Genomic DNA, 25,854 nt, shown 5'->3' on the forward strand with positions numbered 1-25,854 from the left:
TTTAACAAAAATCTTCTAAAATGCGATAGTTTTCGAGATATTTGAAATTTTGCTCCTTCAAAAACAATTAATTCGTGTAATTATGCTCTTTTTAAAAGTTATTCGCGTTACCCCATTAAAAATGTCAAAAATTTAATGTTTATCGTTTTATAGACGTAAAAGCAACTTTTTTAGTGTATTTGGATCCTGGAGAAGCTTTCAATAAAAAAGTTTTCCCAACAACAACTTTTGACATTTTTTTATAATTCTTTTTATTTGCAGTCAAAAATACAATTTTCTTTTTGAATATGATTCTAAACGCCATTTTGAATCGAAATGCTCTTAACAAAAATTGTCTAAAATGTAATAGTTCTCGAGATATTTTAACTTTTGTTTTAACAACACAATTTTTTTGTTTTAATACGACCTTTTCATAAGTTAGTCGCGTTTCTCTATCAACAATAATAGGTTTTTCAAAAGGCCCGTAAACTTTCCTGCAACTTTCTCTTTGACATCAAGGCGATATTGTGAAACATTTTAAAGGTACATGAAAGCAACCAAAATATATTTCAACCATAGGGTCTGTTGATTAAACTATATAGCTGAATCATATGTTGGTTGTTTTCATGTACCTTTAAAATATTTCACAATATCGCCTTGATGTCAAAGAGAAAGTTGCAGGAAAGTTTACGGGCCTTTTGAAAAACCTATTATTGTTGATAGAGAAACGCGACTAACTTATGAAAAGGTCGTATTAAAACAAAATAATTGTGTTGTTAAAACAAAAGTTAAAATATCTCGAGAACTACTACATTTTAGACAATTTTTGTTAAGAGCATTTCGATTCAAAATGGCGTTTAGAATCATATTCAAAAAGAAAATTGTATTTTTGACTGCAAATAAAAAGAATTATAAAAAAATGTCAAAAGTTGTTGTTGGGAAAACTTTTTTATTGAAAGCTTCTCCAGGATCCAAATACACTAAAAAAGTTGCTTTTACGTCTATAAAACGATAAACATTAAATTTTTGACATTTTTAATGGGGTAACGCGAATAACTTTTAAAAAGAGCATACTTACATGAATTAATTGTTTTTGAAGGAGCAAAATTTCAAATATCTCGAAAACTATCGCATTTTAGAAGATTTTTGTTAAATGCATTTTGATTTTAAATGGTGCTTAGAATTATATTCTGTAATAGAATTACAATTTTGTATGTCTATTAGTATGAATTATATATATATATATATATATATATATATATATATATATATATATATATATATATATATATATATATATATATATATATATATATATATATATATATATATATATATATATATATATATATATATATATATATATATATATATATATATATATATATATATATATATATATCAGTTTGTCTTCACATCTCGCCCTGAGCAGAAGCTAAAAATCGTCCCGCACAAGTGAAACAGTCAATTCTACCTACAAGCTGATCGGTTCCTATCGCACAAGCAGTCCATGTCATATCAGTGCACAAACAATATTGTATTGTTTCCCCCGGCTGCGGAGTGAAACGAGTTTGCCAAATGAAACAAAAGTGCCCGTGCTACGGGATAACACGATTTCGATCAACTTTAATAAAACTGCTAGACCCACAGTTCAGGAAGTGGAGCAATTAGTTAACGTTAAAATGGAGCTCGATCTCGCTGAAGTTACGTACATTCAGCTGCACCACGTTAAAAACTGTGTTTTGAACACGTTTAGAAGTTTAGCACAGGTAGAAAACTTCATTGAAAAGAACAACATGCAACACGAGGTCGAGTTTAATAACACCAGAATCAAGATCCCGGTGCATATGGAAAACGACATGATGGACGAGCGTATCCATGATTTGGCCCCACGCACTAAGAAGGATTACATCAAACAAATCATGTCGCAATATGGAGAAGGAGAATCTTATACGAATGACACTTGGAGAAATTTTTTCACCGGCATTCCCAACGGCGTTCGTATTGTGAGGATGCAAGTGACTAAACCAATACCTTCTTACATGACTATCGAATGCAAATCTCCGAAGGATGGAGTGACCTATAAGCAAACAACGCTAATCACATATCCCGGGCAGACACCAACATGCCAATTCTGTAACCATACAGCCCACTACGGAAAAACATGCACAGAAGCAACTGTTCAAAAGTCGTCTACTACAGCCAACTCTAACAAGCAGCCATCGACACCTTCAGATAAACCAAAAACAACGATCCAATTAACCAATGATGCAGGTACAACTACCACGACAATCGCTCCCAAACCAACAACTAGCATCACCAATAAAGAAGCAAATACCGATGAAGACGGATTTACAACAGCGACCCGTAAGAACAATAAAGAAAACAGAAACTCTGATCATCAACAGCAAGAAAGCAAAACCGATGATGACGTGAACGGGAACGAGAACGCGAGAGAAGGCAGACTGAATGACTCCCAAGCGGCTTCACCGCCAAGGAAAAGGATCTCAACACGCAGCAGCGAGCTGCGTCAACAAGATCTAGAAGACCGACATTCTTAGCATTTTATTTTTTTATTTTTACTTATTGTAAAAAAAATGAAGAGGGTGTTTGGTTCATGGTGAAGAACCTCTCGAGGGGTGATTGACTGTCATATTTATACAAAAAAACGTTCTACATATACCATCAAATCTCAACCGTTATAAAGTTATTGAACTTTTTGTGTTAAAAACTTATTTGTCTTAAAATACCTCTAACTCAAAAAGTATACTTTGTATTTCAAAACTTTTAGGTTGGGAAGGTGAGAAAATTTCCCATTGATTTATGCCCTCATATGTTTCAGTTAATGAGTTTACGTAACCTTTTCAGAGTAATTTATTAAAAATTTAACAATTTTAATCGAATTTTCGTTCTTTTCATGAAAATCTTAATAGTTAACATTATCATTTTAATAATTCAGATTGTTAATCTTAAAGAGCTACATCATTCGTTCTTTGACATGATACACTTTTCTTTTCTTATTTTCATGTGTTTGTGTTATTCAACTTGAACATTTTTATATCATTTTCACTAATACCAGCTATAATTGAAAAAGTATGGCACTTATTGTACTTTTTTTGTTTTTATTCGAAAGACAGAAAATTTTGCAGAGAAAAATGTATTAATACCTTTCAGTTAAGTGAATTTAGTATTCTTTTAGAAGTAAATTAGTTTAAAGTTAGTGTTATTATTACAATTTTCGTTATTTTCCTAAAATAGTAAATAATAGACATCACCATTATTATCATGAAAATAATGCATCTCATTCTTTCTTTGACTCCATTCAATTATCTCTTTTGGTTTTGCCGCAAAATCGTTTTTATCACATCGTTTCATATGCAAAAACACCGATTTCGAAACCACTACATTTGTGGCGAGGTCATGCTTTGTTAACTATTAAATAGCAGCGAAATGAAAAGAGATATACACAAAGTGTCAAATAACAAGTTAAAGAGAATGTTAAGGGACATCAAATGAACAATAGTAACGATAAATTTTGTAGATTAATAACACTAGTTTACAAATTTTGGGTTAATTGCATGAAGTTTATAAAAAAGGTGTTTTCTAAGTCAATTTTGGGCCGCTGAGCACGAAAATCATATCCATTTTCTTTTTCAAAGAACCGTTTTTGTGATTTTTAAAAAAAAGGTGTTTTTGAGCAGTTTTTGGTCAATATCTCAGAAACACATCTTCCGATTAACACAAACTACTAACCATTCGAAAGGTATTGATGTGTCCATTACAAAAATGTATAACATGTTAGTATAAAATATCAAAAAATATGGTTAAGAGCAACCAAAGTCAAAAAAGCAGTGTTTGGTTAAATTACCAATTTTTAGTTGATTTTTCATAAAAAAATAAATAAACTGGTGATGATATTAGGCACCGAGTGAAAATTGCTCTGTTTTTCACATATCTCTTTTGGTCTTAAATAAGATTACACTAGTTTACAAGAAAAATGAAGTTACGAGAAATAGTGTTTTCTAGATTAATTTTGGGTCGCTGAATACGAAAATAATACTCTATTTCTCTTTCAAAGAAGTTCGAGTTTAAAAAAAATTAAAGGGTTGTGTACAGGACACGACCACGGTGACATTAAAAATGTAGCTTTTTTCAAGAGCGTGCAAATGAATTCTATCTATCACACATATCGACTCACGTTCTTGTTCACTCGCCTGTTTTCATATGTTACAATTTGCTATATACCCTCCCCATCAAAACATAATTTATTGAAGGTCTTTTAACGGTAATCTATTAATTAATCAAGTATCTCACTAGGTGATTAGCATTATTTGGCTGATCCATCTAGTAAAAATAGGCTGGTCTGTCCAGAAAATATATTCAAAAGAAAAGTTCCATATTGAGAGCTCTGATGGGGAAGCCCACGCCCGCCAACGGAAATATACAGATTCTCCATGAAATATGAAATTTCTTTTTCCATTTAAATTTTTAATAATGTACTAATGAACTTAAGTAAACAATCTTAAGGTTAAGTATTTCTTGATCGATTAGTGGTGGAAAAAATGAAATTATTTGATAAATTACATTGTTATGCAACGTTCGCACTACCAGTTAAAACGGGTTTTTATGCTATCTTGGCGACATTTTTCTTGTTGCTAATTATTAAAACGTGTTATAACTCTGTAGTGTAAACATTGTATTATTAAATCAATTCTGCAGCGTTTTATGTTATATAGGTGTTTTATGTGGTAATAGGACTGACATCATTATATCTTCAGTACAGCGGTTTGTTCCATAATTTAAAACAGATTTATTTTAAAATTTAAATTAGTATACCCAACCGTTCTTTTTGTTGTATACTTTAAAACGCAATTAGAACTGTGTTTTAAATACATAGGGTAGGACAGATATTCTGACTGGATAAACTGGGAAAACAAAAGTCCAGTAACGCTTAAGACATGGCTTGAATTGGAATCGAAAAAGAACACCCGCTTAAACTGCTGCTGGGACGGTAAGTTCTGTTTTAAAATCTTCCGTTGTGTGCAGTACGAAACAAAAGTGTTTGAAATTATAAAACAAAAAGTTCTGCTGGAAATGTGATTGTTTCCGATGCAATTACACTCAGATTTTTCACGCAGGGGATACAGGCCGTGTAAATTAAAACCGCGTAAATTTAAAAAAAACGCGTTAATGAAAACCGCGTAAATTTCAAAATCCGCGTAAAAACCTGAGTGTACTCTCTTATATAAAATACTGCGCTGCTGAACAGTGCAATAACTACAGAAGCACGTTGTCAGATGCCTTTAGGGTTCGTCGCGGTTGCGGTAATTACCGCAACCGCGCGGTATTTACCGCACCCGCACCGCAAAATCTGCGGTGCGGTGAGACACTTTTTCCCGCAGATGCGGTGCGGGAAAGAGCTTTTACCGCAACCGCACCGCAAAAAAAATAATTGATGAAGTGATAATTTTGATTATTCTAAATTGATAAACAGACTGCTATTACAAAAGAAAATCTAGCTGTGCTCGAAATATTTTGACGCTATTATTTTTACGACATATTTTGGACTAGTTATTTGACGTTTCTAAGTAAAAATTCACAAACTAACTATTTCAAATACATAAAATGCAAGATCCAAATAGAGACAAAATTATTCGATCATTTAAAAACAATAAATTTGTACTCTTAAATCCAATTTAAAAGTGCATCACTTCTCCCGATTTCTGTTGGTAATCGTGGAATTGTGAATCGTTTTCGATATCAATTTTTCAATTGCGAATTTTGACTAATTTAAAGGAATTAGAGATGAACTAATTATGCTGGGACTTAAACACAACCCAAAGAATATAATTATCTTCGTAAACCAAACGAATTTACAATAATTGGCAGTAAAGGATACAAATGTATGAAAGCGTCCAAAATAAGGAGGGGTCCAAATATGGATGATTATTCTATCATTCGTTCATCAGCATCGTATTTCTATCTTCTTTGATTGCTGTGTAAATTCAATGTGAATTTTTCTACAGTCAATTTTAATGGACTCTTTCTGAAAAAGTATGCTACATAACTTTTTTTCGCGTACTTCCATTCAAATTTACTATAATTTTCTACCAAATTAAGTCCTAATATTTTTCAGTTAAGACTATTTTGTAGCTTTTTTGAAGCTTTTTTTTGCCAAATACCACATAGTTTGACTCCCGTGCACTGCAATTGAAGTTTGTGCCTTTGGCTTATTGGCAAAATATTAGACGAAAATACATTAAATGCTAGAACTTTCGAACTAGCCTTAGGAAAATTACACTTCATGCATTTTCAAAGGGAGCAATCTTAGTTGTTGGATGAGAATACATCTGTTTCTTGAAGAATGTGGAAGTTAGAGTTTTGAGATATATTGTCCGTAAAACCCCCTATTTTTAAAAATCATTTCTGCTGTATGCTACAAATCATACATTTTTTGCAGTTTTTCTAATGTTCAATAATTCTGTACCGGTTGAGACCGGACACCTGATTAGATGTAATGTATAGAGCAATTTTTACGTCAAATATGGCGCCGTTCTTATTGATGAAATACAATATGTTTTTATTTCACTGTATTGGAATATATGCGCTACTATATAGAAGTACTGGTATTTCGACTTTAAATTTTTGTTGGTGAAATTCCTTTAAGAATGAAAGGTGGTTTTACTACGTAAATGCGAAAATCATACATTTTATTTTCATATGTCAAAAGCATTGAAAATATGAAAATTTAAAGAAAAAAATATGCAACTTCATTTCTTATTACATTTTTATTCCCCTTTTTCAATTAACTGAAGGGTTGCTAAAATAAAAGTTTTCCTATTACTGCAGTAGAACGTTTTTGAATGTATAATGTTTGCCTTAAAATGAACGGAATTTTATTAATAGAAAATGAAAAACTTGATTTTTTCATAAACAATACATTCTGAGGAGTCTCTTAAAGTTAAATTTCGTGTGAATAAAAATAACATTTTATTATATATTGTTACACAAATGAACAATTTTCCAACACTATTTTTTAAAAATATAAAAAAAATTACCGCATTTACCGCATTACCGCGCGGTGCGGTGCGGTAAATAATGTGCGGTTGCGGTAAGCGGTGCGGTTTTATTATTTTTTTGCGGTTGCGGTGCGGACAATCCATTTACCGCCCACATCCGCACCGCGACGAACCCTACAAATTAGTACGCTAATAAAAACATACTTTGAGCTAGAATCAAATCCCAAAATAAGAGTAAATTTTAGATCAAATATAGGTACGAATTGTGTAATATAAAATTGAGTAAAACTTGGCGTAAAGTAACCCCATTTTCAGAAAAAATGGACATAGGGTCTCTAATGACCAAATAGTCAAAATACGGGCAAAAAGTACACACACAAATAATTGCATTACATTGCCAGGTTAATTTTACGTAATCTATATCCTCTTATCTAATAATTTGATAAGTATATAACACTCTTCCAAGTGAATTTCAGTTACAATATTTTTTACGTATATTTCATGTTTCAGTTTGATCGCCTACTAAGTTTACTGGTAAGCATTCTCTTTAATCTATAATATACAGTTTTTATATTTGTGTTGAACCAGCGAATAATACTGTTTTGCTTTTGTCAAAATAAAACATTAAATTTGAACTAGAAGCTCATGTATTATTCTTCAATTTTGGCGTAAAGTAGCCCCCGTGGCGTAAAGTAACCTCCGGTGAAGGTAGTTCTGAATAAATATGAGCACATCCAATGAAGAATGTAACTCTAACTTATTTTTGCACATCTTTTTTAGCCAATTAGATATTGTCAATATCTCATGCTTTGATCACAACCAAGAGGTCCGAAATAGGGTCTACTGCTGTAATAGACACATTACCCTACTTGGTAATGCTAAGAGCGAGAGAAAAAATGTATTCGCGCCCTAGTGTTTTCTTTTAAGCAAAAGCTGGATTACCGTTTTGAATTTATTAAAACGCTGCCCTACCACATAGTAAGGCGCAAATAAGCGATACGCTCATAACAAGGGCTTAAGGGGTTATATACAAAGTTAAAACTCAAAAAAATCGGAAAAAAATTATTGAATATTCTGAAAGTACATACTTTTGAAAATATCTGTGCGAAATTTCATCCGGATTGGAGCACTAAATTTAAAATTACAGCCATTTGCAGTGAGCTGGTTCTTCCACGAATGAAGCTAACACAAAACTTTAAACGCAATTATCTCGGAATGAAATTTTTGAAAAGAACCGTTGTGGTGAACGTGATATCTCAAAAACTATTCATCCGATCTTCATAATTTTTTTTGAATTGTTTGTATTTACATTCTCGTGTACCTGAACGGTTTCTTTTTCATCAGAAAATTTTCGATTTTTCGCAATGATTTTTTGTTTAAAATTTGGAACGTCAAAAAACTAAATTTTTTGGTCAACATGTTTTTTTGCAAGAAAAGAAATTTCTATTAGGAAACCGATCCGTTCAAGTACACCACAATACATTTTTCTTCAATAATATTTTTATATTTCGGATTTCAGTTGAGCGGTTCGGCTTGGAGAGCGTTCACCGCAAATCTCTGCCAAAAAAACACGTTTCGGGGGATGGGCCATAACTCCGACAATCTTAAATATTTTTTTAATTAAATTTGATTTTTCTATCTTTGATAGTACTACCAACGAACTGTTTTTCGCTTTTTCAAATAAAATTTGCATAAAAAACTTTAAAAAAAATCATAAACTTAGCTCACTTTTTCGCCACAACTTTGTATATAACCCCTTAATCGATCGCGATTCAAGTCTCCTCATGCTGGCGGGATCGAGCCAGCTCTCCTCTCTTTAATGTCAACCTTTCATTCTCAAAATATTGTATGTTCAGTTTACTAGATATCGTCGCGAGTGACGGATGTGTACGAAAAAAAAATCATAAGCCCATGGCTTTGAGTGTAGAGTAGCTAAGAAACGTTGTAAACGTTTCTATGTTGGTGTTGTGACAAGGTTGGAATTTGGTGGACAGAACCCTCTACGATTGTGATATTTTTGTTGTATATTGTGTTCAAGCTACTTTATTCGCGAAATGAATCTTCATAATAGTGCTTACAATTATCTTTTACATGATAACAGCACGTAAATTATCACACCATAGATAATTATCAGAATAGATTTAACTGGTGGGTGGTGAAAAATGATCAGCTCCGTGTCATAGTAAAGGAAAATGGTGACTTACGAGCTCAAAAATATATATAAGAGAGCTACATTCATGGCACTTGGTGTGGGCCGTAGCTGACGTGATTCAGGAAACAAGTTGGATGGAAAAAAAATAAATAAACAACGTGATGAATCAGACTGGATATACTATACAGATTAAACTACATATAACCAGGAATATGATCACTACTGACAGAAGACGTTAAGTTTTGTCGCTTCAAGGACTACTGCATTTTAGAGCAGCTGGTATCAAAAGTTTAGTATATACGTTGAAGTAGGTCTTAGGATTAGCAGTTTTGCTCAAGTTAGCTTTGGGTAGAATTGATCGGAAAAGATATGTTTTATTATACCATCTTTCCATTTGTCTTATTTTTGGGTTTCCAATTCATTATCCGGCTCAAATCAATTATCATGCGTCATCCTTGAAAAAAAAAATCAAATTACATCTGAATGAAACAAGTAAATGCTTCTATCCTAAAATGTGCACTTAGGTAGCGCTAGTGTGTTTGCAAGTGTTAATTTTTCATTCCGTATGTGCTGTTGTTTGTTGTTTCCTAGCTTAGAGTGTCAGAGAATGTGATCAGCAGCTATAGCGACGAACCCGACAAACGTGTGATATAATATAAAAAAATCATGCAAACCATATGACCACTACTACCGACGAAACGCGTGGCAGTTCAGAAGCACAAAAGAGACGCGCATTACGCGGAAAAGTTTAAATCTGGATAAACATGTGAAAAGGGCATATCGCAAATGAGAGCTTCTCTGTGTTTACTTTCTCTTCCGTCAATAACAAGGCCGATTTTACGTTTGTCCCTTAACTCTTAGAATAATATGCTAGACATCAGAGTCTTTCGATATTTATTGAAACATTGTTGGAAAGTTTTATGATGAGGCCGTAATAATCGAAAGAGAAAGTAAACACAGAGTGGGAGCAATATGCCCTTTTCACATGTTTATCCAGAAATGGCAAAATCTCAACCTAATGGGCGATGGCCATGAGAATACCACTGTTTTGGTGTGCATAGGTTACATAATAATATATTTCATCTACTGTTTTCATATGTATTGCAATTGGGCAACCCATGAGACGTTTATTTAACATTTCGGCGTTGGGTTTTGTCAACAAGTCTACTTCTGCGAACAGAAAAACTCGTCTGACAAATATCTTTCGTTAGTCTGATTCGTTTGATATTGAATCGAATCAACGATATTGTCAGACGTAGCGCCCATCGGAGCAGCGTCAGAAAAAATAAACAAGAAATAACCAATGACTGGCTAATCGGTATAGCCAATGCAAGAGTAAATAAACAGTTAAACGATTTCTCAAAAATATGCGTCAAAAACTCGATCACATCTAAGAGAATATATCTGGTCGTAGTATGTAAATCTAAGAGCGAAACTGTTACATCGTCGTGGGGTTATTTGCGGTATACATGCTTCAAATGAATGTTTTTGGCATCGCGGTTTGACTGATAATGATCCCTGATATGTACGGGGCAGCTTGTTTTACGCTATTTTGGTGATCAGTTTGGTATATTCAAGTTTTTCGATTTTTTTCTTTATTTATTTCATCAGTCAAAATAAGAATATCAATTATCTCTTTATGCATGAAATGATATCCATGCCAATAAAAGTTAGCCAGTTTTTTATGCTTATCACGAATCAGAAACATAAATACAATATAAAATAAAATCCTACATACCTCGACGAAGAAAGCAATTTTCAATATATGATGAGATTGATCCCTAGAGTGTAAGGATCCAGAAAACACTTATTTTTGAATTTGAATTTGAGTTCGTTTGTTTTAAAATGGTGAAAATTGAGACTTTGGAATATTTTGTCCCGAAATTTACAATACACTAGAACCTCCATTTACGAACTAGACCGCGGGTTCGTAAATTTGAATTAGTTCGTAAAAAAGAGTTCGTTATTTGGGATTTAGTTTGTAAAAAAAAGTTTGCTTCACATTCCTATTAAAATTCGTTGGGTGAGCAATATTCTCGATAACCCTAACAATATGGGTATTTTTAGAACGGGCTTGACAAGTAGATAATGAAAATGGACAGTTGGAACCTTTTGAAATCCAAGATGGCGACTTCCGGTTGTGTAATATTTGGGAATGTCGATTTAGATAGATTCTCTTATGGTTATAATTATCGAGAATATTGCTCAACCGGAAGTCGCCATCTTGGATTTCAAAAAGGTCTATTTGTCCATTTTCATCATCTACTTGTCAAGCCCGTTCCAAAGATACCCATTTGTTAGGGTTATCGAGAATATTGCTCAACCGGAAGTCGCTATCTTGGATTTTAAAATTGCTTCAGACATCGATTTTAGAGTTGTGTGCCGATGCTCCGGTGCGCCGCCGATTGGAGGTAAAAATTATCGGCACAGACAATTTTTACCTGCAATCAGCGGCGCACACCTCTAATCGATTTCCGTCATGTATTCGTCAACCCCATTCCGAAAATACCCATATTGTTGAGCTTACAGAGATTTTATCTAAACCGGAAGTCGCCATATTGGATTTCAAAATGACTTCAGACATCGATTTCCGTCATATACTCCACTACATTCCGAAAATACCCATATTGATGTGGTTATAGAGAATTTTTCTAAACCTACCATTCGCTATCTTGGATTTTGAAATGACTTCAGACATCGATTTATTTCCGTCATGAACTCGTCAATCGGGTTCCAAAAATACCCATATTGCTGTGGTTATAAAGAATTTATCCAAACCAGAAGTCGCCATCTTGGATAACAAAATGGCTCAAGACATCGATTCCCGTCAAGCACTCGTCAACCCGATTCCAAAAATACCCATATTGTTGAGGTTATAAAGAATTTCTCCAAACCGGAAGACGCCATCTTGGATTTCAAAATGGCTTCAGACATCAATTTTCGTCATGTATTCGTCAACCGCATTTCGAAAATACCCATAGTGTTGTGGTTATAGTGAACTGATCTCAACCGGAAGTCGCCATCTTGGATTTTGAAACGACTCCAGACAACGACTTTCGTCATGAACTCGTCAATCCGATTCCAAAAATACCCATATTGTTGAGGTTATAAAGAATTTATCCAAGCCGGTAGTCGCCAACCTGGATTACAAAATGGCTGAAGATATCGATTCCTGTCAAGCACTCGTCAATCCGATTCCAAAAATACCCATATTGTTGAGGTTATAAAGAATTTATCCATACCGGAAGTCGCCATCTTGAATTTAAAAATTTCTTCAAACTTTTTTTACGAACTTATTTCGTAAAAAAGTGTTCGTTATTTCCAATATTTAATTCGTAGAAAAAGTTACGTAAATTGTTATTGTTAAGTAAATTGTTAAGTAAATAAAGTTCGTAAATAGAGGTTTCAGTGTATTTGATAATATTTCTGTTCTATTCCTCTAATTATAGATTTTTGGCAGATTCTCGTGAAAGAATGTCAGGAATCAAACGGAATCTTTCCGACCTTAGTCAGAATATCAGCTATTAAGAGTTCTGAAGCATTTTCCCATTCATATAAAATTTTCTCAAGCAACTCTATTATTCTTCAATTCAATTTCAGAAACAATAAATTTTCAGACATCAAGTCACCATACCTCTATTTTTATATTTTTATTTTTTCATTAAATAGCATATGTCAACTCAATTTAATAATGAATTAACATTTAATTTACTAATTATAATGCAAAAAAACACTCCCGCATCAAAGGGTAGAAGCTTCCTTTCAGAGAATTCATTGAAAAAGAACAATTTTGTCCAACTAGCAGCGAGATGAGACACTTTGATTATATTTTCAAAATATGGGCGAAAAACCCACACATCTAGAGACAGGAAAAACGTAATGAAAATAGCAATAAAATGAAATAAACGAACAAAACGCGTGAAACGAATTTAATAATAAAACGAATAAAATGAACCAGATGAATAAAACGAGTTTTCACCTGAAAGATGTTATTTTTTTAAGTTTCACAAAACTTTGGTTTTAAACTGTGAAGTCCCGTTCCAATTTTTTTCAAATTTTCTGGACGGTGATTTAGTTGGAACCCCAAATTCCTGCCATCTTTTTATTTGTTCTGCTCCTAAGCCCAGTTCGTTGGGAAAATTCGATAAAAATGTCCCATTTTAACCTAAAAGATGCAATTTTTCAACAATTTCACAAAGCTTTGATTTTAAACTGTGTAATCCCGTTCCAATTTTTTCAAAAATTTCTTCACGATAATTTAGTTTGGAACCGTAGATCCCAGCCATCTTTTTATTTGTTCTGCTCCCAAGACCAGTTCGTTTGAAAAATTCGATCAAAAATGTCCATTTTCACCTGAAAGATGTTATTTTCCTAAATTTCACAAATTTTGGTTAAGGCGTTTGTTTAACAAACGAGGCAGTGTACTTGGCAAAAATGTACATTAAATTCAGTTTTTTAAATTCGATGGAAATTTGATGTCCATTTCTGAATTGATCTGCCCCTAGTATGAGACACTGACTTCCCGTTTAAATCGTACACATCTAAATCTGATGTTCGTTTAGATAATAGACAATCTGCTAAATATTCTAAAGATTTCGAAAGATTATTCTGAAAAATGCAGGCAAATTAAGTCAGGCGACAAGCATTTTATGAAGAAATACCGTGTCTAAATGCCCGCTCACAACGTTGAGATCGACGGTGCAGTCACTGATTCGAGTTTGTCATGAGTGGAGCAACTGAAGCACGGAGTAGGCTAATTCGAAGGCCCCTTGCCCTAACGAGCAAATATTTTGAAAGGCAATCGCATTGGACGGGTCAAAATGGTGCATCCTTTCAAACTCATAATCGTGCCACGTGTACAAACAGCGTCCGAGGAATCTGAAGCATTCCCTTAAAAAGCGCACTGTGTGCTCGTTTGCAGAAATATTAAAATGACCATGACAAATCATCATGCTTTTTTGGCTGAGGAGGGTGATTCTGATGATTCCCATGTGGGGACATGTTTTATTGCTCCGAAGAATTATAGGCAGATGAGATTCCTTACAAAAGCTTAAATTTTTCTCTTAAGTGGCCACCAAATATACCAGCGCGAGCAACCTCTGACACAAAGTTGAAGTAAACAGTTCTTGATCTTATGTGCTATTTCAACCAGCTGTACTAATTTTATCTTATTTATTTAATCTATATTAATTATTTCCATTTTATGAATTTGATAGCTTTTTTTCATTGCTTTGTGTTTTTTAATTTTATAATTTTATTTGTTTTATTGATTTGCTATACCTAATTTGTTCAGCTTATTCGAGGATTTATTCGTAAGGGACTAGAATTAATGATCAGACAGTGTTATGTGTAAGAATTGTGTCAACTCACTGCTAGGTGGATTAGGTTGTTTTTTGCCTTTCTCCTATAGAAAGGCTATGTAATCACTCTGAAAACAGACTTGTTAACCTAGGCCCGGAGGGCTGAGTCTCTTATAACATTAGACTCAGTTCGTCGAGTTAGGTAAATGTCTGTTCGAGTGTGCGTATGTGTGTGCGTGTTATGTATGTATGTGACCAAAAATATGCACATCGGTAACTCGGAGATGGCTGAACCGATTTTTTCAAACTTAGTCTCAAATGAAAGGTACAACGTTCCCATAGGCTGCTATTGAATTTCATTTAATTCCGGTTCCGGAGTTACAGGTTGAAGAGTGGGGTCACACATGAAATTCCCATATAAATCGGAATCAGCATGGTATCTAAAAGATGCAAAACTTCATAAAATGTGTTAGAACTGATGCCCAATCAAATCCACGTTGATGCAATTTTTAAAAAATTTCACAAAACTTTGGTTTTAAACTGTGAAGTCCCGCTTCAATTTTTTTCAAAAATTTCTTAACGATGATTTAGTTGGAACCCCAAATCCCTGCTATCTTTTTATTTGTTCTGCTCCCAAGCCCGGCTCGATGGAAAAATTTGATAAGAAATGTCCATTTTCACCGAAAAGATGTTATCCTAAATTTCACAAAACTTTGGTTTTAAACTGTGAGGTCCCGTTCCATTTTTTTGCAGAAATTTTCTCACGGTGATTTAGTTGGAACCCCATCTCCCTGTCATATTTTTATTTGTACTGCTCTCAAGCCCAGTTCGTCGGGGAAATTCGATAAAAAAATGTCTCATTTTAACCTAAAAGATGCAATTTTTCAAAAATTGCACAAAACTTTGGTTTCTTCACGATGATTTAGTTGGAACCGTAGATTCCTGCCATCTTTTTATTTGTTCTGCTCCCAAGCCCAGTTCATTGGAAAAAAATTCGATCAAAAATGTTCATTTTCACCTAAAAGATGTTAATTTTTTAAATTTCACAAAATTTTGATTTTAAACTGTGAAGTCCCGTTCCAATTTTTTCAAAAATTTCTTTGCGATAATTTAGTTGGAACCGTAGATCCCCGCCATCTTTTTATGTGTTCTGCTCCCAAGCCCAGTTCGTTGGGAAAATTCGATCAAAAATGTCCATTTTCTCCTAAAAGATGTTATTTTCCTGAATTTCACAAAACTTTGGTTTTAAACTATGAAGTCTCGTTCCATTTTTTTTTTTTCAAAAATTTCTTCACGATGATTTAGTTGGAACCGTAGATTGTTTTTTTTTGTTCTGTTCCCAAGCCCAGTTTGTTGGGGAAAATCGATCAAAAATGTCCCATTTTAACCTAAAAGTTGCAATTTTTCAAAAATTTCGCAAAATTTTGGTTTTAAACTGTGAAGTCCCGTTCCAATTTTTTTCAAAACTTTCTTCACGTTGATTTAGTTGGAACCCCACATTCCTGTCATCTTTTTATTTGTTCTGCTCCCAAGTCCAGTTCGTTCGAAAAAATTTGATCAAAAATGTCCATTTTCACCTAAAAAATGTTATATTTTTAAATTTCACAAAACGTGGGTTCAAACTGTGAAGCCCCGTTCCAATTATTTCAAAAATTTCTTCGCGGTCATTTAGTTGGAACCGTAGATCCCTGCCATCTTTTTATTTGTTCTGCTCCCAAGCCCAGTTCTTTGGGAAAATTCGATCAAAAATGTCCCAGTTTAACCTAAAAGATGCAATTTTTCAAAAATTTCACAAAACTTTGGTTTTAAACTGTGAAGTCCCGTTCCAATTTTTTTCAAAAATTTCTTCGCGATGATTTAGTATGAACCCTAAATCCCTGCCATCTTTTTATTTGTTCTGCTCCCAAGCCCATGGGATTGATATGACAATTTTTTTTGCAATCATAGGGAATTACAATAAATTTTTTGATTTTCGAATCATTTTTTCAAAACTTTCCAAGTGCTTGTATCTAAAAAAATTATAATTTGTTTTCAGCGGCCTTCGTTTGTTTTCACACTAGATGCTGATAGTTCATGCTAGTTTTAGACATATTTCGAATTTTTTTTCGATTTTTAACATTTCATGTACTTTCCTTTGGATTGAAAACAATATTCAAACGCTGCACCCCTGATGTCCGATTGAGCTAAAAACTTGCATAAATTACTTTTTCAACGTAATAAGCATTTTATGTAAGACTTTATGCGAAAATTTAAGATGACCATTTTTAAACTATAAAGCCCCGTTCCAATTTTTTTCAAAAAATTCTTCACCAGGGGTTTCCTGGCACCTCAAACTTTCGCCTTTTTTCGTTGTGCTCCCAAAAATTTGTTTTTATTTTATTTCGCCGTGTTGTTTTCAATGCTCACGACAACACTGATATTAGTTCGCGTAGTGCTTTCGATTTTCGAAAACAGAGGGGGGGTCGGGTTTACTCAACGGTCGGTTTTGCTGTCATGTAGGTTACTGTTCATGTAGGTTTAAAAACGCAAAACATGTTAACATTTAACCTAAACTGGTCTCTACAGAGCAGATGACAACTTTGGTTGGTGAATGAAAAAGCATAATTTGTGTGAAAGTGAATGAAAATGGCTTTGAATTTGAATCATAGTTGGGGTTAAATTGAGCTAAAAGTTGGCATTTTAAAATGAAAAATTGCATCACTGGCAACTACACTACTCATTTTTCACATTACCGATTACACTAGTTTACAAATTTTGGGGTGATTGCATGAAGCTAAAAAAAAGGTGTTTGTTGGGGGAGGGAGGTATCTGAGCCGAGGAAAGGAAGAAGGGGGGGGGGGAGGGGAGTGCCCAGAAGAATTTTTTTAGTTATCAATTTGGCATGCGTATTTCTTCCATTAAGGGGTTACATATCTTTTTGCGCGAAAAATGTCAAGAAAGTTTGTATTTACGTAAAAGCATAAAGCAATGATTTCTTCACATCAAACTTATAATATTTTTGTAGTACATTTTTCAGTGAAATAAGCAAGCATAAGTCTATAAGTCTATAAAAATATATTGATAACTAAGTTATGGCTTTATCTTCGAAACACTTTTTTATCTAATAGGTTTGCGGTGATCACGATTGAAGACTAATAATCAACTAAAATCCCAAAACTCTAAAAAATCCGTTAGTATATGAGTGTTCATCGTACCTTAACGATTAGTTGAATGAATATTATTTTTTCCTGCATTCGGGAACGTTTTTCCTAAAAAAATGCTTTTTTGAGCTCTAAAAATTTTATTAAAAATTCTCATCCACAAAACAAAAATTTATGCATAAAAAGAATCGTTAAAGTACGAGAAAAATTAATTAAGATAAAATGGAAAAAGTTGAAGAAAATCGGTTGAGTGGTATTTTGGCAATCGTGATCACGGAAAAACCATTTCTGGAAAAACGACATTTCGAGAAAATCAAGTTTAAAATTTCAAGTTACCACTGCTGTTAGTAGGTAAAGCGCGCTTGGAAGCACTGTAACTTTTGATCTAAAATTTTGGGAACAAGGAGTTGTACTTTCAGACAAAGTAATATTTTTTCGATTTTTTTTAAAATAAGAAGATATGTAACCCCTTAAGGAGGTGGGCATGATTGATAGTTTCGGAACCTGAAGGAGAGGAAGGGTTTCTGAAGCAATATGAATTGGTATAAAAATCTAAAATTTTATTGCATTTTGGCATACCAGCACATAAATGGAATGGCAAGAATTTATTTGATAGAGAACTTTTAAGAGAATAACAATATACTACTGATGAATTGCATGAATTCGTCAAAAATTAAATTAGATTGATTATTAAATTGAAAATTTCACTTGTGATCGTTTCATCTGAAGCAGAATCATCATTGTTGGAAGATGGACGAACAGTTCTACCCTAAAATAGTCACTAAATATTTCGCTTACGGATAACGCTACTTACAATATCAATCAAAATTCGGGTATAAGCAAAGTGCTGGAAGAATGCAACACTGTTATATAGGACGAATTCACGAATTAACAAACTAAGAGTTGCAATATTTTAAATTATAATTGCATTTAATTAATCCCAACATTTTTCTAGGAATATAATTCTCTGTTTGCTCCTCAATCAGGACGAAATTGTAGTAGGCCGTAAGAATTTAAAGGCCACTGAATAGTAAGATGAAAATAAAATAATGATTTAAGTTTACTAAATTGTATTAAAATTCCAGTTTTGAGGCGACAAATACACGGCTATCAAAAACAGTGCAACGTTCTTACTGGTCCTAAACAAAATCTTCAAAATATTCATTGGTGCGATGCCGATGACTCGTACTATATCGATGAAATCTAACCTCAACACTGAGTCGAGTAGCAGTGCCGCCTGTAATAGACCAGAGACTGCAGACAACTTTGTCCAATGCGACTCGTGCGACTCGTGGTGACACTTTTCAACGTAATAAGCATTTTATGTAAGACTTTATGCGAAAATTTAAGATGACCATTTTTAAACTATAAAGCCCCGTTCCAATTTTTTTCAAAAAATTCTTCACCAGGGGTTTCCTGGCACCTCAAACTTTCGCCTTTTTTCGTTGTGCTCCCAAAAATTTGTTTTTATTTTATTTCGCCGTGTTATTTTCAATGCTCACGACAACACTGATATTAGTTTGCGTAGTGCTTTCGATTTTCGAAAACAGAGGGGGGTCGGGTTTACTCAACGGTCGGTTTTGCCTTAAGTCTTACTGTTCATGTAGGTTTAAAAACGCAAAATATGTTAACATTTAACCTAAATTGGTCTCTACAGAGCAGATGACAACTTTGGTTGGTGAATGAAAAAGCATAATTTGTGTGAAAGTGAATGAAAATGGCTTTGAATTTGAATTATAGTTGGGGTTAAATTGAGCTAAAAGTTGGCATTTTAAAGTGAAAAATTGCATCACTGGCAACTACACTACTTATTTTTCACATTACCGATTACACTAGTTTACAAATTTTGGGGTGATTGCATGAAGCTAAAAAAAGGTGTTTGTTGGGGGAGGGAGGTATCTGAGCCGAGGAAAGGAAGAAGGGGGGGGGGAGTGTCAACAAAAAGTCTTCTCGTGCATCTCAATTGAGCCACGCAATGAGTCGTCTTCAAGAACGACAAGAGTTAGAACAGAAGCGGCTTGAATTGGATCTTCGACAGAAATTCCTTGACGAGAAACAAAAGCTGATAGACACGATCATAGCTGAAGAGATACAAAACCAGCGAAGTCGAGGAAGTTATCGTGAAAGCCTGGAGCGAGTAAGGCACTGGGTAGAAAAGAGTGCTGAAACGGAAGAAGGAGAGAGAAATGGAGGAGAAATGGAAACACCGGGAACAGGTCTGATCAAGGCATCAGCGACCGGGCACGTTCGTCATGAGCAACGTAAACCAGAATCGAACCCTACCCAAGAAACTCTGACATATGTCGCACGTCGTTTGAATGAATGCATGATATTCCTCTAAAGTATGCAGTTGACTGAATGTATGTCATCCAATGAACAGCATCAAGAAAAAGTAATCCCCAAGCCGCAGATGAAATCGTTGGGGGCAATCCCAAAAAGGCGTTTCGACGCGATTGTTGAGAATTTTGACCAGCAGCAGCGCAATGATAGCGCGTAAATCAATAAAGGACGTATCGCTACGAGAAACCACGTTATGCGGCAGCAGCGCCAGGACCGCGCGCGCGTCGGAAAAACTACTCCCGCCGAAAAGTATCGATCACCTTCTCCGTTTAACTGTTCGAATCAATCATCTCCCTCCATCTGTATGTCAAATACCCAATTCAAATCACCGCCAACGAACCCCGGCCGACTCAGCAACAGCTGCGCGAAAATCTCTGGCTCGCGACCTGCCCTGTTTCTCTGGAGATCCGTCAGAGTGGCCGATTTTCATATCGAATTTCAATTACACCGCGGAAGCTTGCGGTTATACTAATGGAGAAAACATGATTCGACTACAAAGGTGCTTAAAGGAACACGCTCTCGAGACAGTACGCAGTCGACTAGTGCTACCAGATGCGATCCCACATATTTTTGAAACTCTACGGATGCGCTATGGGCGACCAGAATTACTAATAAATGCCTTGTTGCTGAAGGTACGATCGCTCTCGGCCCAAAGTACAGTCATTATGCGATCATATCGAAGCAGCCGACGAGCTTGCTCATCTTTCGAACCCCACACTTCTTCAAGAACTGGTTGGCAAGCTGCCGGCCGATCAAAGAATAATGTGGGCCGGCTACAAGCGGGGGATGGTGACCGTCAATTTGTAAACCTTCTGCGATTACATGAACGGTGTAGTTCAAGATGCATCAAGCGTCGTGCTATTAGAACCGGAACCACGGAGGGTACCCGGCAAGGAAAGACTTAATCACAAAGGGTGGGTTAATTCGCACTTGCCAAACAACGAAAGTCCCGTTACTTCGGGAGACACCAAAACGTATGATTACCTGATGTGCAGCAAACCTGGTCATCGCCTACGCGATTGTGACGAATTCAAGGATCTCGAAGTAAATAAACGATGGCGTAAGGTTCGGAAGCTAGGGCTCTGCCAAAATTGCCTGTTCTGACATGGAAGGCGGTCTTGTCGTAGCAGCAACTGGTGTAATACTGACAGATGCCAATACCGCCACCACCCGTTCCTACATTCAGTTCGAAAGACCGAAATTGTACCTGTAACGGGAAGAGCAGAGAACCACACTCATCGATACCTTTACTCCAGTTTTCTATTCAGAATTATACCTGTAACCATATGCGGAAAATGCGGCACGATAGATGTATTCGATTTTTTGGACGAGTGGTCCTCTCTCCGACTTCTAGATGAGGAACTGGCGGTACAACTCGGTATACATGGCAGTATTCAACCCTTCTACTTGCATAGGACAGGGAATACATCGCAGCAGGAGAGTAACTCACAGAACGTATCCTTCGAAATCTCGGGAGCAACATACAGCAAACGTTATAAGGTACAGTGCTTTAAAACGTCGTTTTCGTACTCAAAATTAATAGCGTCTAAACCGTTGACTTTAGAAGTATTGTTTGTTCGGAGAAGTTGTTGTACTTATGATTGCGCATCCCCAGAAGTATTCCGTTGAGTGATTAATTCACCTATAAGTGATATACGAAATTTATTGTCCAAACTAATTAAGATAGGGACTTTGTGTCTTGGGCAAAGTTTTGGAAAATGTTACTACAAAAGAAATTGCTGAAGACACTATATATCTAGCTTTAATAGTTTACAAGTTATGGAACATATTATATGGAAGACCCCTTGAAATTAGTTTTTTCATGATAACTTTTTTAGACATTCTCCTATCTTCTTGGAATCTTCCACAAAGTTGTTTGTAGTATCGAAACATACATTTTTGTCGACCATAGTAACTTCCTATCTGTTGAATTTAAAAATATATAAATTTTACGATATTTTTGGGGTAACTTCCACCTTAAATAACTCGTTAAGGAGCAAAAAGGAGCAAACAACATCATAACATACTTAAAATACTAGCTTTTTACTTTTATATAGTCGCCCGATTGTTAGTCGACGCGATTCTTCCCGAGTGTTATGTTCAAAACAATATCTCATCGCAGTAGTTTAAAATTAAATATTCAAGCTCACTGCGATAAGCAGCTTCATATTTTCATGGTAAATTGCATAAAAAATATTTATCGATGTCCAAAAAAAGGAAAAGGGAACTTTGACCACAATCAAGATCGAAGTACGAAACGTATCGTGCGTTCGAGAAGTGTGTCTAGTGAAAATTAAACAATAAGTGGATACAGATAAGCTTGAAAAAATGATGGAAATCCCACGAGAAGGTTTGTTAATGTCTTTTGAGACATTTATAATGGAAGTTGATAAACGTCATCTGTTCACAATGTGGATCCTGTCGTAACTGAAGCTCGGGGATGGCTAAAAAAAGAATGAAACGATTTTTAGAAAACGCCAAAGCTCTTCTAACAGCTTTGAAGATGACGGAGAAAACGATTATTAAAAATAAATTTATTTATCTAATTTATAATGAAAATATCGACATTATTAAACACATCCAAATCTACACTTCGATTTTTGAAAGGCAAACCATATGCATTGCATGTTATAAGCGAACGTGTTCTATGCAATTTACCATAAAAACATGAAGCTGTTTGTCGCAGTGCGCTTGAATATCTCATTTTATACCACTGCGATGGCATGTTATATTGAACATAACACTCGGGGAGAATCGCATCGATTAACAATCGGGCGACTATATGAAATTAAAAAGCTAGTACTTTCAGTATGTTATGATGTTGTTTTCTCCTTTTTGCTCCTTAACGAATTATTTATGGTGGAAGTTACCCCAAAAATATCGTAAAAATTGGAATATATTTTTAAATTCAACATATAGGAAGTATGTTTAGCAAAAATATGTGTTTCGATATCACAAACAACATTTGTGGAAGATTCCAAGGAGAATGTCTAAAAAAGTTATCATGAAAAAAAAACTAATTTTAAGGGGTCTTCCATATAATGTTTCATAACTTGTAAACTATTAAAGCTAGATATATAATGTCTTCAGCAATTTCTTTTGTAGTAATATTTGATACAACTTTACCCAAGACATAAAGTCTCTATCTTAATTAGTTCGGAAAATAAATTTCGTATATCACTTATAGGTCAATTAATCACTGAACGATATACTTCTGTGGATGCGCTATCATAAGCACAACAACATCTCCGAATAAACAATACTTCTAAAGCCAACGGTTTAGACACTATTAATTTTGAGCACGAAAACGACGTTTTAAAGCACTGTGCAAGGTGGTCGGAGCTCGGACTGTCAGCAGTCTCAATCTCCCAAGCCAGAGTTTTCATATGGAAGAGGCGGTGAAGCGGTTCGAAATTTAAAGCAGATTCCGATACAGAGTTACGAGAACGTTAATCCCAAGCTACTGATCGGGATCGACAATTTACGGTTAGCCCTGCCGTTGAAGGTGAGTGAAGGAGACGGATCTGGTCCCACAGCAGTGAAAACTAGACTGAGTTGGTGCGTGTATGGTCAATAGCGAGACAGGTTCACGAAGGCATATAACTTGCACGCCTGTGAATGTACGACTAATAGCGCACTACATCCCAAGTAACAATTAAAATACCTCGGGGATTTATCATTGTTTTATCGTGGTTTTTTGAATGAATCCTTGAAAAGAGTGATTTTATTATGGCTTTATGCAGCTGTCATTTCATTTGGTCCTGAATTTCACTATAAAACTATGTTATGACTTCCACGATAAAGCTTTAAGTTACAAGTTTATATAGTGGTTGTGAAACGGTTCTATATACTTTGTTAAAACTGGAATAAAACTAACATACGACAAGAAATTAAGTTATAAGACAGTTTTATCGTAGATTATTGCACGTATTCAGGTTTTGTAATGTTTATATTTACACCTCTTCAAAATAATTACTCTTATGAAAGGCATGAGCTATACTAAGGTAGGGTTCGTCGTGGTTGCGGTAATTGCCACAACCGCGCGGTATTTACCGCACCCGCACCGCAAAAACTGCGGTGCGGTGAGACACTTTTTCCCGCGGATGCGGTGCGGGAAATGGCTTTTACCGCGCGGTATTACCGCAACCGCGCTTCAAAAAATAATTGATAAAGACTGCAGTCTGCATTACAAAGTGAATTAAAACTATGACTTTTACCATTTGAGAAGAACGCAACTAGATTTATTTTCTGAACGAATGCTTAGCAATGTCATTATTAGGAAAATCCCTCTGTCAGATCGTTCGAGTTTTACTTATTACCCTATAATACAGAAACATGATAAACATTTACTTGCTCTAATTTCCATAGACTTAAGATAAAACATACTGTTATTAAGAAATAAAATCTAAAGGCTGTGTCCAATATAATTTGGCACCATTATTTTACGACATATTTTGAAAACTATTTATTTTATACTTCAAAGAAAAAATTTACAAACGAAGCTTTTCAAATACATAAAACGCAAAATCCAATCATTGAAAAACAATTAAATCGTAATGTCAAATCCAATTACAAAATGCATCATTTCTCCCGATTCCTCTTGGCAATCGAATTATGAATCATTTTCGATGACATTTTCTCAACTGTGAATTTTGATTAATTTGGAGAACTTGAAGAACTACTAATACTAAGACTTAAAAACAATCCAAAGAATGTAATTATCATCATCAAACCAAACGAATTTGAAGGAATTTTGTTTCGCGTGCATCTATTGTTCGTCCAACTGGGAATATTTTCTACCAAATTAACAAATAATATTTTTCAGTTAGGAGTATTTTTTAACTTTTTGAAAGTAAAGCTTTCGAAGTTAGTGTAGAGCAGTGCGATTTTTTTGTGTTTCTCAAAGTCTCCCTCAAGGCCTCCCTTCATATTGTGAAAAGTGTAAAAGTTAGCCCAGATGCCAAATTTTGCATAGTTTGGACAGTTTTTGCGTTGATTGTAAATTTATCTCGAAATCTTAACGTAGGGGTTGGGTATCATTTACATAGAATCTGTATACAAAGTTCAAAGAAATCGGTTAAGTAGTTTTTGAATGGCAGGTAACATCGCAAATCATGTTTTTCCAGAGACGTTCTACAGAAAGCTTCGTCACCGAGTCGTTTGTCTATATTTTTGTAATGAAAAATTATAGCATGTTATGGAAATGATACACTATAATGTACAAAAGTTTTGATCAATTCGCTTTATGCAGTTTAAAAAAATCGAGAAAGTGTTTTTTACGCCAAAACCCTTACCCCCTTAATAAAACTTGCAAAGTTGAATATTTTCATAAATGTTACATTCTTAGGAGTCCGTCAAAGTTAATTTTCGTGTAAATAAGAATAACATTTTATTATATATGGATATACAAAACAAATGAATATTTTTTTTTTTAGCACAATTTTTAAAATACATGATTTTTACCGCATTTACCGCATTACCGCGCGGTGCGGTGCGGTAAATGCAATGCGGTTGCGGTAAGCGGTGCGGTTTTATTATTTTTTTGCGGTTGCGGTGCGGACTATCCATTTACCGCCCACATCCGCACCGCGACGAACCCTATACTAAGGAGTTATAAAATTGTCATCAGAAGCTCGAATCTTTGTTTACTTGCAATATAGTAACTGTAGTGCAAATAAGTTATTTCGAAAATACCTTTCGGAAATGGAATTCTCCCTCAATTTCTTTTGACCCAAAGCAGAAGACGAATCAAGACAGGATCATTTCGTCTTTGCAAGATATTAACTCTTAAGAATTTCTGAACAACCGCCGACAGGAGGATTGGTTTGTTTATCTCGTTTCTCCAGGATAATTATTAAGTTGGTAAATAAAGGTGAGAGCTTTTTTGTGCGTGCTGATGCAGTTGTCAATCACGAGAAGCTCAT

The 25,854-nt window shown here is 34.8% G+C and overlaps 1 protein-coding gene across 1 annotated transcript in view; it reads left to right on the forward strand.

Moving 5' to 3' along the window:
- Positions 1-8,840: 8,840 nt before the first annotated feature.
- The window catches only part of LOC131693959 (uncharacterized), a 426,221-nt gene continuing 409,207 nt past the window's right edge, over positions 8,841-25,854 (forward strand). The window contains exon 1 of the mRNA XM_058982266.1: positions 8,841-8,973. The gene's annotated coding sequence lies outside the window, so the exon portion shown is untranslated. The remainder of the gene's footprint in view (positions 8,974-25,854) is intronic.

The sequence above is a fragment of the Topomyia yanbarensis genome, chromosome 1 (assembly GCF_030247195.1).
Source record: "Topomyia yanbarensis strain Yona2022 chromosome 1, ASM3024719v1, whole genome shotgun sequence".
NCBI classification, from domain to species: Eukaryota; Metazoa; Arthropoda; class Insecta; order Diptera; family Culicidae; genus Topomyia; species Topomyia yanbarensis.